Raw genomic sequence first — 13,278 nt, 5'->3', positions numbered from 1 at the left:
GGGAGATCCACATTTGTTGCTCATTGAATATATTTTCAGAATTTTTTGATGTTTTGTTCAGTGATGCTTCTGACAATGACTGTTCCTTTGGCCAAGTACCTGGGTTCCCCATCCTTGGCGTTATGCATCAATAGCTCTCCTGAAAAAGGATCTTCCTGAACGTGCACAAATCCTTCAATCAGGGCAAGATCTTCAAGTGAACTTCCTCTCCTGCTACCACCTAGCTGCCTGCTTCCTCCCCTCCTCTGCAGGAAGTACTCATTATCACTAAACAAAACTGAACACAACACACACACACAATCATTGATTTTTTTTTATATCACTGTAGTTTTCCCCAATATATCTCCTCCTCTACCAAAAGTCATCCCAAATAACAAAGAGTATATTTAAAAAAAAAAGAGTCCAGCTTATTGCCATGGGTCTTTACTGCCAGGGTCCAGCTTATTCCGTGTGGTGGAATCATAATTGACCTGTCAGTCTGGATTGAGCGGGAAGGCTTGTTCCTGGCCCCGAACTACAGAAATGGAACTGCTCTCGTTGGTACCAAAAAGGATGACACTAGCAAAGGAGTTCCTCAGCTTGTCCAGGAGCTGGAACATTCCAGTGATGTGGCTGCAACTCAGGAAAATCTTTCTGAGTTCCCTGGGGAAGTGGTACTCGGAGTACCATAGGGAGCAGCCTTCGAGGTTAAAGTGCTCCCTGAAGGACCATAGTCAGGGTGTCCTAGTTGGAGAACTTTTTCTTAAATTCATTCAATATGAAGGCATTCTTGGGCAGGTGTGCAAAGAGATCTTTAGCTTTGGACACTGTAGTCTGCACCTGTTAAAATTCATCCATCTCCTCTTCAGGGTGGGGATTGCGGGCACCTTCTCTTCCTTTGGCTCTTCCTGGGACTCCAGCTTCTCTTTTTGTTGTCCCTTCTCTTTTCGCAGAGTGTCTCCTTCTTAGGCTGCCTGTTGGTAAACTTTCAACTTTTTAGCATCAAACTATGGCTTCTCACAGAGCTTCACCTTTCCCAAGACAACCAGGAACTGGGGCCGGAGAATGCAGGTGAGCAACCCAGCAGTTGTTGTGAAAGGCCTGCCAGAAAGATGCCGCTGGGACCTGCTTATCCAGCTATAAAAGTGCTCACAACAGTGATGTCATCTAGTCTTACACTCCCTCACCAGAAAAGTCCAGACTCCAGGAGCCCCAATACTCACCTTACCTCTTCTTTTGTGTTCTCTGTGGCTTGCTTGCTGTGATGCATGACGCCAAGGATGGGGAACCCAGGTACTGGCCAAAGGAACAGTCATTGTCAGAAGCATCATTTGGGCTGCTGCCTCTGGAGCAGAACTTCCAAGGTCTTCATTGCTCACATAGTGTGTAATGACATTGCTTTCAAACATACAAAACCCATCATCACCCTCAAATGCTGGAACGTTGTCAGCAGAAAATGTTTGGAGAATTTGGGGGTGCCGAAGTGGAAGTGGAAATGTAGAGACAGAACACAAATCCAGGCTCAACTGTATTGTGCCCCAGTTTTCAGGGTACTTGGTCCCCGCTGCCATGGTGATTCTGCAGAGAAGAGAGGTGGGGACGTTGGAATAATTTTTTAAGATGGAACAAAAAAGCTCATTGTATCCCTAGACTAGATGAATATTAGATTAGAACAGCTGAAGCATAACACATAGATGTCATCCAGTCCGTGTCATCCTGGAGAGAGGAGAATTAAAGAAGTGATTTCCCAGCTATAATTGTTGTGAATCTTGCCTGTTTCTCACCTACTAGGTGACTTGTAGTAAAGCTAACTTTCTGTATTCTCTACCAAGATGGAATGTCAGTCTCCTCTGAACTAGGTTTGACCAGGATCTTAAGTCATAACTCTGCACATACCACATACTCAACCCTATCTATATTAGATAGCTATATTACATTCTGTACATATTGCTTTCCTAATTTGCTTACTTCACTTTGCTGTAGTTCAGGTCTTCTCATGCTTCTTTGTAGGCACCATTTGTATGGTAATAATATTCCACTACATTTGTGTACATCAAATTTATAAATTGACTAAATTCTATTATTTTACAAATGAGGAAACTGAGTCCAAAGAGATTAAAGGTTTAGCTTAAGCCACAGAGATGGAAAATGAGAGTCAGTGGGGATTGGATTGAAATTGCTTGATTTTAAATCTTGACTTTTTTCACTGGAGGAGCTATTCTTTACATTTCCACAAGAGTGGCTTCTAGCTACTACATTCCTCGACTTGCCAAATGCCAACAATTCATGATGGGGAGTGTGCAGTCATAGGCTATAACCCCATGGTTAACTATAGTTAATACATGTAGCAAGAAAAGGATCTTAAAGGCCATGTAGTCTAACCCCTTCATTTAAATAATAACAATAGCTAACATTTATGTAGCACTTACTATGTGTCAGCTACTGTGCTAAACATTTTATAATTATTATCTCATTTGATCTTCACAATAGCCCTGTGAGGTGGGTCCTATTTTATAGCTGAAAAAACTGAAGAAAACAGAGATTAAGTGTATATAGTAAATGTTTGAGGTCACATTTGAACTAAGGTCTTCCTGACTCCAGGCATAGTAGTCCATCTACCTTTCTACTTAGCTGTCTTGTGGCAGATGTTAGTTTCTTGACTTGCCCAACCTCAAAAAGTAAACAAATGAGAAAAGGTAGGGTTAAAATTGACATTCTCTAATTCCAAAACCTGTCTTCCACCACTCTGGAATCAAGTTGGGTAATGCTTATAAAATAATCCAGTGGGGGGGGGGGGAGAAAAGGTTCCCATGTTTATAAAGGTAGAAATGTCCTTAGGAAAATCTGTCCTTCCTCTATCAGGGATGGAGGGAGGTGTTTTCTCCCTTCCCTAGTTTGCCCACTTCCATTCCCACTTTTCAGGTCAAAGATAGAAGTCTCTTCCCAGCCCATAGCTCTTCCATCAGCTCAGGATGTAGATTACAACCTGAGGCAATATGTGCAAAGGAGATGGGTCCAGAGAGTAATCTCCCTTGTTAACTCCAGTTTGAGATAAAATTTGAGTCCTGATAGCCTTGGCCTTTGACCTTTTATGGAAAAATTCTCCTGTTTGCTCCCTTTCCCAACAGTAAGTCAGTAAGTATCAAAGGATTAAGCTTCCTGGTTTACTGGATCTGTGTGTTACTTTATGTATGATACAAGTATTCTAATGACTCCACCAATAAATATTAAGGCTTAGTTATTGGAGGAAATATATTGATTGATGTTGTGTGATATTTTTGTTGGTTTTTGTCTTTTCAAATTCTAAAATCTTTATTTCTTAAAAAAAAAGTTATGTTAAGGTATTTTATTGTCTTGTATTAATCCCCCCCCTTTTTTTTTTTCAGGCAAACTCATATATAGTTACTAAGAAATAAGAGATTCTTTAGGATGATTCAGTTTTCTCCATTTTGAGAAAGCATTTCTTTTAGGCCTCCAGAGAGGCACTAAGTTGGCTTGTGCCAGTCATCTCTTGCTTATTTTTTATGAAGGAGAATAATTCTGCTGTCAGTAATGATTACTCTTCAGGACTGACTTAAACTTTAGTGCGAATAGTTAGCCAAGAGTTTGTTGTTTTAGGACTCAGAGATGGCTTTGGGTTTGCTTAAGCAGCAGATTCTTTCAAGGGTCCCGAGACTCTTAGCTTTTCTTGAAACCAATCACAAGGAAAATTGAAATGCAGAAAGTTTCTGGAGTCTAATGGGCACAGATGGTAGCATGTGGTTTGATATGTCTTATGAACCCTTTAATTTCAGGTAAATGACACCCAAAGGGAATTGGGACCAAATATTTGGTTAGATGCACAGGCATTAAATTACAATAGTATGCAAAAAAGAAACATCATTTATTATTGTTTCATAGAAGGCATGTGCAAGCATAGTGAGAGTACAGGGCTTTGCAGGGGCATTAAATTTGTTGGAATGAAGGAAAAGTAAAGAACTTAGGAAATGGGGATGTGGATAGACAACACCTTCATCCCTACTGGAAGGAGAATAGATTTTCCTGAGCACACTTCTATCTTTCTAAGCCTGAGAATCTTCCTTTTCCCCACTTTAAGCCCTTTCTCACTTTTCAAATTTTGTTGAGTCATATCCTGTAGGTCTTGGTAAGATAATTTGACTTTTTATTCTATCTCCCCTTCAAACCTAGTAAGTTTCAAAATATTAATGTTGCTTTCTCTACAACATCTTTTATATTTGTTCACATAGCCATCACTTTAGTTCAAATCTTATCAACCATTTCCTAAATTATTGCAGTACTCAGAATTCTAACCAATCTCCCTGACTCAAGGCTTTCCTCATTCCAATATATCTTCTACATAACTGATAAAGGGATTTGCCTTAAACTCAGAATTGATCTTGTCCCTTCTCTACTCAATCAACTTTAGTGGCTCCCTATTGCCTTTACATTCAAGTACAACTTCTCTTTTTTAGCCCCTCATGTTTAATCCAAACCATTACCCCCCTACTTTCAATGTATATCACTTCTTTCACACTCTGTTCCAGAATGGCTACTCTTCTCTTTATTCCTTATATGGTATAACATCTTCCAGTTTTTTATAATGACCATGTCTGAGATAAAATTTTTTACATCTACTTTATAATATTTTTCTTTTATGAAAAAATGCAGCTCATGAAGCATTTTCCATTTGCTTTCTATTTTTCCCAATCTCTAGTGCTATCCCTCCCTATCTATCTTATATTTATCCACTTTGCATTTATTTATATTTATTCCCTATATAACCCACATACTTATGGTGAGAATTCTTGTTTTTTGTTTCCCATTTGAAGAAGGAATTGAAGGATTATGAGAGGCAGAAATTTCCTGGGGATAAGGGAAATCTTGGAACTTTTGATAACAGGAGTTAAGGTATACTATACCAGTGGCCATCAAACTGTAGGCAAAAGGCACTTCACTAAATTGAATGTAATAATGAGCAACTGGAGCCTAGAGTGGTTCACTGACACATTAAATAAATGATCTATTTGTAAACAATTTACTGTTGTACTAGGACCTATTAATTTTATCTTTTTTCTAGCTTTCCCCCCTTCTCCTCTGCCTTACTCTGCTTGTTAAAATGGGATTGCTTACTTTCAACAGTTTTTCTTGTCTTTTTAAAACTTGCTCATTTGTTAACTTTTTCTAATGAGTTTTGCCACCAGAAAAATACCCCCAATAATTTTCATTATCATTTTGAGAATATATCTGTTAGCAATTTACTGATTTATGAATTATGAGAAAAGAGAAAGGAGAAGTCCTAGGTTAGTGACCTTAGACTTAACTATGAACATATATTAAATCTCTCCCTCTCCTTCTCCCTCTCTTTCTCCTCCCTCTTTTTCTCCTTCTCCTTCCCTCTTTCCATCCTTCTTTCCCTCCTTCCCTCCCTCTCTTTTTCCCTCTTTCTCTTTCTCTGTCTTTCTCTCTCATTAACCAAATAGTTTGTCTATTTTATTGTAACCAAATAGTTTGTCTATTTTATTGTTTTTCCTCCAATGATTAGTTAGTTCAATACCTTTTTTTAAACTTTCTATTTTATTAACCTCTCCTTTGATTTTTAAGGTTTTTGTTTTGGTGTTTAGTTGGGGATCTTTAATTTGTTCTTTTTCTAAGATTTTTGTTGTTGTTGTTATTGTTGTTAGTGACATACCCAATTCATTGATTTGCTCTTAAGAGATATAAATTTTCTCTTAAGCACTACTTTGGGTGCATGCCACAAATTTTGATATGTTGCTTCATTTTTGTCATTCTCTTAAATGAAATTATTGATTATATGTAATATTTATTCTTTATCCCATTTATTCTTTAATATTAGATTTCTCAGTTTCCAATTAATTTTAAATTTATGATTCCATGATTCTTTATTGGATATAATTTTTTATTGCATTGTGATCTGAAAAGGGTATATTTAGTAATTCTGCTTTTCTGCATTTATTTGTGAGGTTTTTATACCTTAATAAATGGTCAGTTTTTGTAAAGATTCCTCCTACAGGTGGGGGGAAAAGTCTATTCCTATTCCTATTCAATTTTCTTCAAGGGTCTATCATATCTTTTTTGAAACTTCTACTCATCCTTTTAACTTCTTTCTTATTTATTACATGATTAAATTTATCTACTTCTGACAAAAGAAATTTGAGTTTTCATTTGGGGGTTTCTTTCAGGTGAAAATTGGTGGGTTCTTTCAATTTTTTTTCAGATAGTTCAATAATTCCTAAGTGATCTCTCTTTAATATATTTTAAAATCAGTTTTTTCCCCAATTTATTTTTCTTCTATTTGTTTCTTTTAATTTTGCTTTATTGTTTTTTGATGTCTTCTGGGCTCATTAGCTTCTACTTGGCCAACTCTAATTTAAAAGGAATTATTTTTTAAATGAGCTTTTTGAAACCTCTTTTTACATTTATATTCCTTTTTAAGGAGTTATTTTAATCAGTGAAGTTTTGTTCTCCTTTTTCTATTTGACCAATTCTACCTTTCAAGATACTATTCAGTGTTATTTATGCCTCTTTTACCAAGCAATTTTTTCATGATTTTCTACCATTCATTTATTTTTTTTTCCAATTTTTCCTTTATTAATCTTAAGTGAATTTTAAAATTTTTAAATGATTTCAAGAGAGTTCTTTAAGGAATTCTTATTGAATTTGTGTTCAATTCTCTCTTTTTTTTTTTCTTTGAGGTTTTGCATGTAGTTATTTTATGATCATTAGCTTCTTCTGCCTTATCTTATTCTTTTCTGTGATCCTGTCTTTAGGGTCAGGTTCTTTTTTTGATGACTTGTTCATTTTCTAATCTATTTCTTAACTTTGGACTTTATGTTAAGCTACATTCTTTGGATACTATTAGGGTGGGATGGGGGAGCAGACATTGTCCAAAACTTCAAATATTTTCACTTGGCCACAGAACTAATTCTGAGGACTTGGAAGTTTGGGGTGCTTTTAAGGTTATGTGATCTGAGGTTATTATTGTACTGATCTGTCCTCTGATCTTTACCCAAGAAAGGTTCATGATCTTTTCTGGTCACAAGGCTTCTCTGGGTCCTTGTTACCTTGTGACTACAAGTACTCTTCACCTGGAAACTGCAGCCTAAAAGTGATTTTAGGCAATGGAATTGTCAAATAATGCTTGGTTCTACATCCACTTATAGTATATAAGTTCCCTATATATTTTTCTGACTAATTATTTGATCCCCTTGTGTTGTTTGTAGGGCTCTGTTGGAAGATCTTGATTATGGAGCTTTTTCTACTTTGCCATTTTGTCTCTACTCCAGAGGCCTGTTTCTCAGGTCACATAGCTTCAGAGGGGGGAAGGCATCTGGCCTTTCTTTTTATCACCTAGTTTCTTACAAGATAGCATAAACAAATCACTGAGTTCCGTCAGATGCAACTGAGTTGAAGAAGAAGTAGCTGAAGGTGATAGACTTTTAAAAATGCCTCCATGGCCAACCAAATCTACAAGGGAGCTATCTGACCTGAAGCAGCTACAGAATGTTTCTTTTTGGTTTATATTTTCTCAAAGTAATTTGCTTCCTATATTTCCTTCATGTGGAAGGGTTGTATCAGCCAAAAATTATGATGGGGCCTTCCATTCCATTATAGTGGTCATTGTATAAATGATATTTTTGAAAAAGGAAAGGGTGAACAAAGAAAGCCTTGGTAGGAAGCTCCTGGAAATAAATGGCAATCTTGAGGGCCAGTCCTATGGCAATAGTAATAAAAATGAAATGGAATGAATAAATATTAAGGGTATTAATGGTGATTTGTTAGGATAAGTGAATGAGGAGTTATCAATAGTTAAATTTAAACTTTTCATCATTAAATTAAATTGTCCCCACACTTAATTTCTAGATTCCTGCTAGATACCAAAGCAGTTTCAAAAGTATAAAGAATTTAATACCACTACTACATCTGTATCTAAAGATATTTAAAAATAAAAAGAAAAGAACAATTTGTTCAAAAATATTTAAAGCAATTATTTTTGTGATAGCAAAGAATTGGAAATCGAGGGGAGGTTTATCAGTTGAGGAATGACTGAACAAGTTGTGGGTATATGATTGTAACTGAATATTGTTGTGGCATAAGAAATGATGAGCAGACAGATTTCAGAAAAAAAAAAAAGGGAAAGACTTAACTGATATAAAGTAAAATAAGCAGAACCAGGGATTATTGTACATGTTAATAAAGATATATTTTATGATGATGATTAACGGAGGATAACAATTATTTTCAGCAATACAGTGTTACAAAGCAGTGCCTAGGAACCCATGATTAAAAATGCTATTCACCTTAGAGAAAGAACTGGGGGAAGCTGAATGCAGATCAAACCATACTTTTTTTCACCTTATTTTTTGTGGGTTTTTTTTGTCTGTTTTCCTTCATAAACATTGCTAATATGCATGATTGAACATAAGAAACATAAAATTGCTTACTATCTCAGGGAGAGAAGAAGGGAAGAATGTGGTTCTCAAAATAAAAAAAAAAGAATGTTAAAAGTTATTTTTATATCTCTTTAGGAAAAATAAAATCTTATTCAACAAAGAAAAAAACAAAAGTATAAAAAAGTTTAATTAATTAAATAATTAACTAATATATGTTAATAAAAAGGACCTCTAGAATACTTTGAAATATATTTCCACTCTATTTTTGTCTGCCTGCATTTTTTATTTCATTCACAGGTTAAATGTATTTTATTTCAAAGTCCGATTCTTCTCATGCAGTAAAATAACTGTATGGATATGTATATATATATTGTATTTAACATATACTTTAACATATTTAACATGTATTGGTCTACCTGCCATCTGGAGGAGGGGGTGGGGGAACGAGGGGAAAAATTGGAACAAAAGGTTTTGCAAGGGTCAATGTGAAAAATTACCTATGCATATATTTTGTAAATAAAAAAAACTATAATTAAAAAAAGAAAAAAAGAAATATATTTCCAACAAATCTCTAGATTATAAATTTACCAGGTTCACGCTGACTTTCCAGAACATAGCTATGCTTCCCCCAACTGTGATAAACTTCCTGAAGTCTTTTTTCATTTTATAATTTTCTTCTTACTTTTGAATATTACTCTTTTATATTTGCTTTCATTGTTCAACCAGTCTTTCCTGAACATATATTGTATTGTAACATACATAGAAGAGATTTCCTCCCTTCTTCAGGAAACTTACTCTCTATTTGTCAAGTCAAAACAGTTTGAAGAATTAAATAATAATTATTGGTAGCATATTGTGTATGTTTTAGGAGTGGCACATATAGTTAATGCCATCAGAATTCAGAAGACAGAAATCATTATAAGATAGGGAAGTTTCAGAAGCCCTCATGAATGAGAGTAGGACTTGAGCTATATACTGCAGAGTGCTAGACCTGAGAACATCCATTGAATTATTGGAGTTGGTGAATCCTCTCTATAACCTGCCACAAGAGCTCACACAGTAAGATTGATTTCTACCTGTGAAAAGATTCTCTCTAATGCTAAACTCTGAGCTAAAGTAAAAGAGGCATTCCTTAATATATACAGTGCCTTGAATCAATTAGGTATGAAATCCATAATGAATTACTTTCCTCTAGGAAATCCAAAACCCCCAGATTTATAAGGTAATCACTGTATTCTCTATCCTACCTTAGCTCCACTGGAGAGAGCTCCTGGTATCCACCTGGACAGCTGCTGTACCTTTGACAATAGCAGAGCTGACAGGATATCAACTTCTTCCTTCCTCATTAGATCTCTGGTTATTTCCCTGTTTTTTTTTTTTTTTTTTTTTTTTTTTTTTTTTTTTTTTTTTTTTTTTTAGCTATGTGCCTTAGTGGATAGAGTGATATACTTCAGGAAGATCTGAGTCTACTTCCTATTTCAGATATATTAGTGGATGATGCTGGGCAACCCTCTTAAATCTCTATTGGCCTTAATTTCCTCAAATGTAAAAGAGAATAATAACATTACCTGCCTTGCATAGTTGTGAGAATGATAAAGAGATGCTATTTGTGAAGTTCTAAAAACAATTCCTGGCAGGTAATAGGCACTATAAAAATGCTCATTCCCTTCCCCAGGCATACCCTCACCTCCCACTCTCACCAGAATTCACTTCTGTCTGGTTTCTACAAAGCTGGCAGGGACTAGTTAGGGAAGTCACAGAAAATTTCTCAGAAAGAGAGGATTGGAAACTAATCTCTATCACAGAATATGATGTTGAAAGCTTGAAGCAAGTCCTTACAAGCTTAAGACACAGAGGATGAGCTCTTCTTGTGGGAGGAAAACCTTTTTGAGAAAAATGTAGAGCCATATCCCAAAGTGGAACCTATATCTGCTCTTCGTGGGTGTTAAATAGCTGACTTTGACAGATGTCTAGTCTGAAAATGGAAGCTAGACACAATCCCAAGAAGACAGAATATCTTGAAATGACAATAGGTCCAGAAAAGCAATGGAAGGGAAAAATTTCTAGCCATGATACCTCAGAATTTTTACTGCTACCCCCACCACAGATTGAGGAAGAACATGAGAAACCAACTCAACTCAATGCTCATGAGTATAAAGCAGTTATTCTTAGGAGTATGCATGTGAATTGGAAGAATATAAAGATCCATCTCTTAGTACATGGGGAGAGAATTACCAAAGGATTTAGAAGTGAAATGTAGATCTGTCTCCCAGACATAGAGGTCCTTCCCAGAAACAAAGTACTCCAACAGGTTTGTGTTCATTCATTTTCGATTGTGTTTAAATCTTGGTGATCTCTTTTGAAGTTTTCTTGACAAAAGTCTTGTAATCATTTGCCATTTCTTTCTCCAGCTTATTTTTACAGATGAGGAGACTGAGGAAAACAGGATTAAGTGACTTATCTAGTTTGCATCTTTGGTTAAGGATGTCACATACTTTCTCACCATGCATAAATTTATCTTGGGGACCCTTATTTTGCTTCTTCTATATGTAGAACAAGTTGAAAATTGGAAGGAAAGAGGATATAAACCTCTCAAATGAGAGCTGTATTAGAGCCACTCCTGAGAGCCCTTAGAGTCTTCTCTCTTTGGAGAATTATATGATTCTCAATTTGTTATGTTTTGATTTTTCCTTGGCTGTGTCTGAAATACCTTCTCAAGTTCCAGAAAGGAGAAAGGTATTAGAAAATAGAGTAACAAATAAGTTGACACAAAGGAGGAGAGCAGGAACTATTCAAACTCACATATCTAGGCTACTAAGGTGTATGTCAGGAAGCAGGGGACAGTCACACAATGATAGAGCTTTTGATGTTTCTGGAGGTTTCTCTTAAATGAAATGTTTATTCTTTTTGTATTTCTTGACTTCAGTGTAGGAAGTGTCGCAAGTAAGGGATTCTGGAGCTGATGAGATCTTTGAGAGCCTTTTTCCTGCCTAGCAAAGCTAGGGGCATCCATTCATTTCCTAACCATCTTAGAGCTATCAGTTAAATGAAGAAAACTAGCCTAGCATCTCTGATACAGTACTCTTTTAAAAGGGAACTCTTCTATTTCATTATCATCATCATCTCTCCCCAGTTGCCCATTTAATCTGATAGTATTAAATTATAATAAATATCCACATGCTTCACTAGTGCTTGCACTTTATGTGATATCAAGTTAGGGCAGAGACCACTCTGCTCCATTTTGGTCAGGTAGGTCAACTGACACAATTCTTTTGGGCAATTTTAATATCATTTCTCCAATCTATGGAAATACATTTTAAAATATGAATAATTATAAGCACATAGTAGGATGATTTTACTATGAAACAAATTTTTAAATCCTGCCATATCTATTTAAATTCTGGCCCTTCTGGTGGTAAGATGTTTCAACTGATTAATCTAAACTATCTTAATCCCCAAGCCTAAGTGTGAAAAGTTTTTAAAAAGCATTTGGTGAAGTGAAATTATGGCAGACAAAAAATATCTATTCCAATTGGCAAAAGGATTTCACTATGATTTCTGGATCATGTATGGAAGCATTCAACTAGTTAGAGGGATTCAGAAATTGGGAGTAAACCTGGAATTTTAGGTGAATCCTCCTGGCAAAGAAATCTCCTAGGAGGGGATGAAAGGGAGAAGCCTTGTCAGATGTTTTTCCTTGCTCTGGCTTTTGACTAGAGGAGGAGTTCAGTTTTGAAGGACCCAGAAGGTTTTGGAAATCTCATTTTCTCATTGCTGTCCTAGCATCATACCCTTAAAGCAACATTGACTCACAGAATGGAGACAACACTAGTTTACATCTTCTCTTCCATTTCCCTAGAGGTATACTTGGATGGCTAGCAGCAATGTCTTCTCTGGATAAATGGACACATATTCATTATGCTTAAGAGGAACTTAGTACCTCATGAATAGGAGAAAAGGAGTTCCAGAAATCAGAAGCTGTGTTTCCCTTTTGCCATATGCTCTCTTTGTTTAAAAATACTTTTTCTTACCCTGCATATGTATTTAAGGGAAAGAATGTCACAAACTCTCAAGGAAGATATATTTACTGCACCATCTTAGTAAATATTTCCTTCTAAAAGCCCTTTAAGACTGACTGGCTAAATTGATTCTTATTATCATTCTTAATGATAATCTTGGGTGAAAATACACTGGAGGCCTAGGTTGTAGTATTAAAGAATCATTTCACTCACCCTAAAGTAGGTACTAGAACTTTGAATGAGAGGTGCAGCCCCCCAGCCCCCAAGTTCTGGGAAGGGAGAATGAGGATGCTTTCAAGCTTATGTGGACTATAATGAGAAATGGGATGCTTTCTTTCCTTCCTCCTGTAGAACTGACCCTGTCTCCATCCAACTACTAATTATAAAAAACTTACCTATCTTAGTGGTTTTATGGGCTTCTTCTGTTTCCTGAGGTGGAACACAATTTCCTTGTGATGGAGGTGAAGGTGACAGCGTAAAAGGAGGAGGTAGCAGAGACCTGCAAAGTGCCAGGGAGGTACTGGATCAAAGCCTTCTTTGTGGAGACCTTAAATGTTGATTAGTATCTTAAGATAAAAACCAGGCTTTCAGGACTACTCTGACATGGTGCCTGAAGTATACAGGACAATCTTCAGGGGTATTTGTTGGGATAAAACATTCTGTGATCAATTCACTTGGCTACAAAGTAATGTCATTTATTATCTTATCCTGCCTCATACCATCCCATATCAAACACAGTATTTAATCAATGAAACAAAATAAAGAGCAATACTGTAAGACACTATTGTCCAGCTCAAATAAAACTATGCCATTAATATCTACATAAGGATCCATGGTACTGTTTTATTATATTTATTTTTTTGTTAAAT

The 13,278-nt window shown here is 36.0% G+C and overlaps 1 pseudogene; it reads right to left on the bottom strand.

Moving 5' to 3' along the window:
• Nucleotides 1-407: 407 nt before the first annotated feature.
• On the bottom strand, nucleotides 408-13,243 carry LOC141562051 (elongation factor 1-gamma-like; annotated as a pseudogene).
• Nucleotides 13,244-13,278: the final 35 nt, after the last annotated feature.

The sequence above is a fragment of the Sminthopsis crassicaudata genome, chromosome 3 (genome assembly GCF_048593235.1).
Source record: "Sminthopsis crassicaudata isolate SCR6 chromosome 3, ASM4859323v1, whole genome shotgun sequence".
Lineage (NCBI taxonomy): Eukaryota > Metazoa > Chordata > Mammalia > Dasyuromorphia > Dasyuridae > Sminthopsis > Sminthopsis crassicaudata.
The sequence above is the reverse complement of the archived record's forward strand: the minus strand, read 5'-3'. Positions and strand labels throughout refer to the sequence as shown.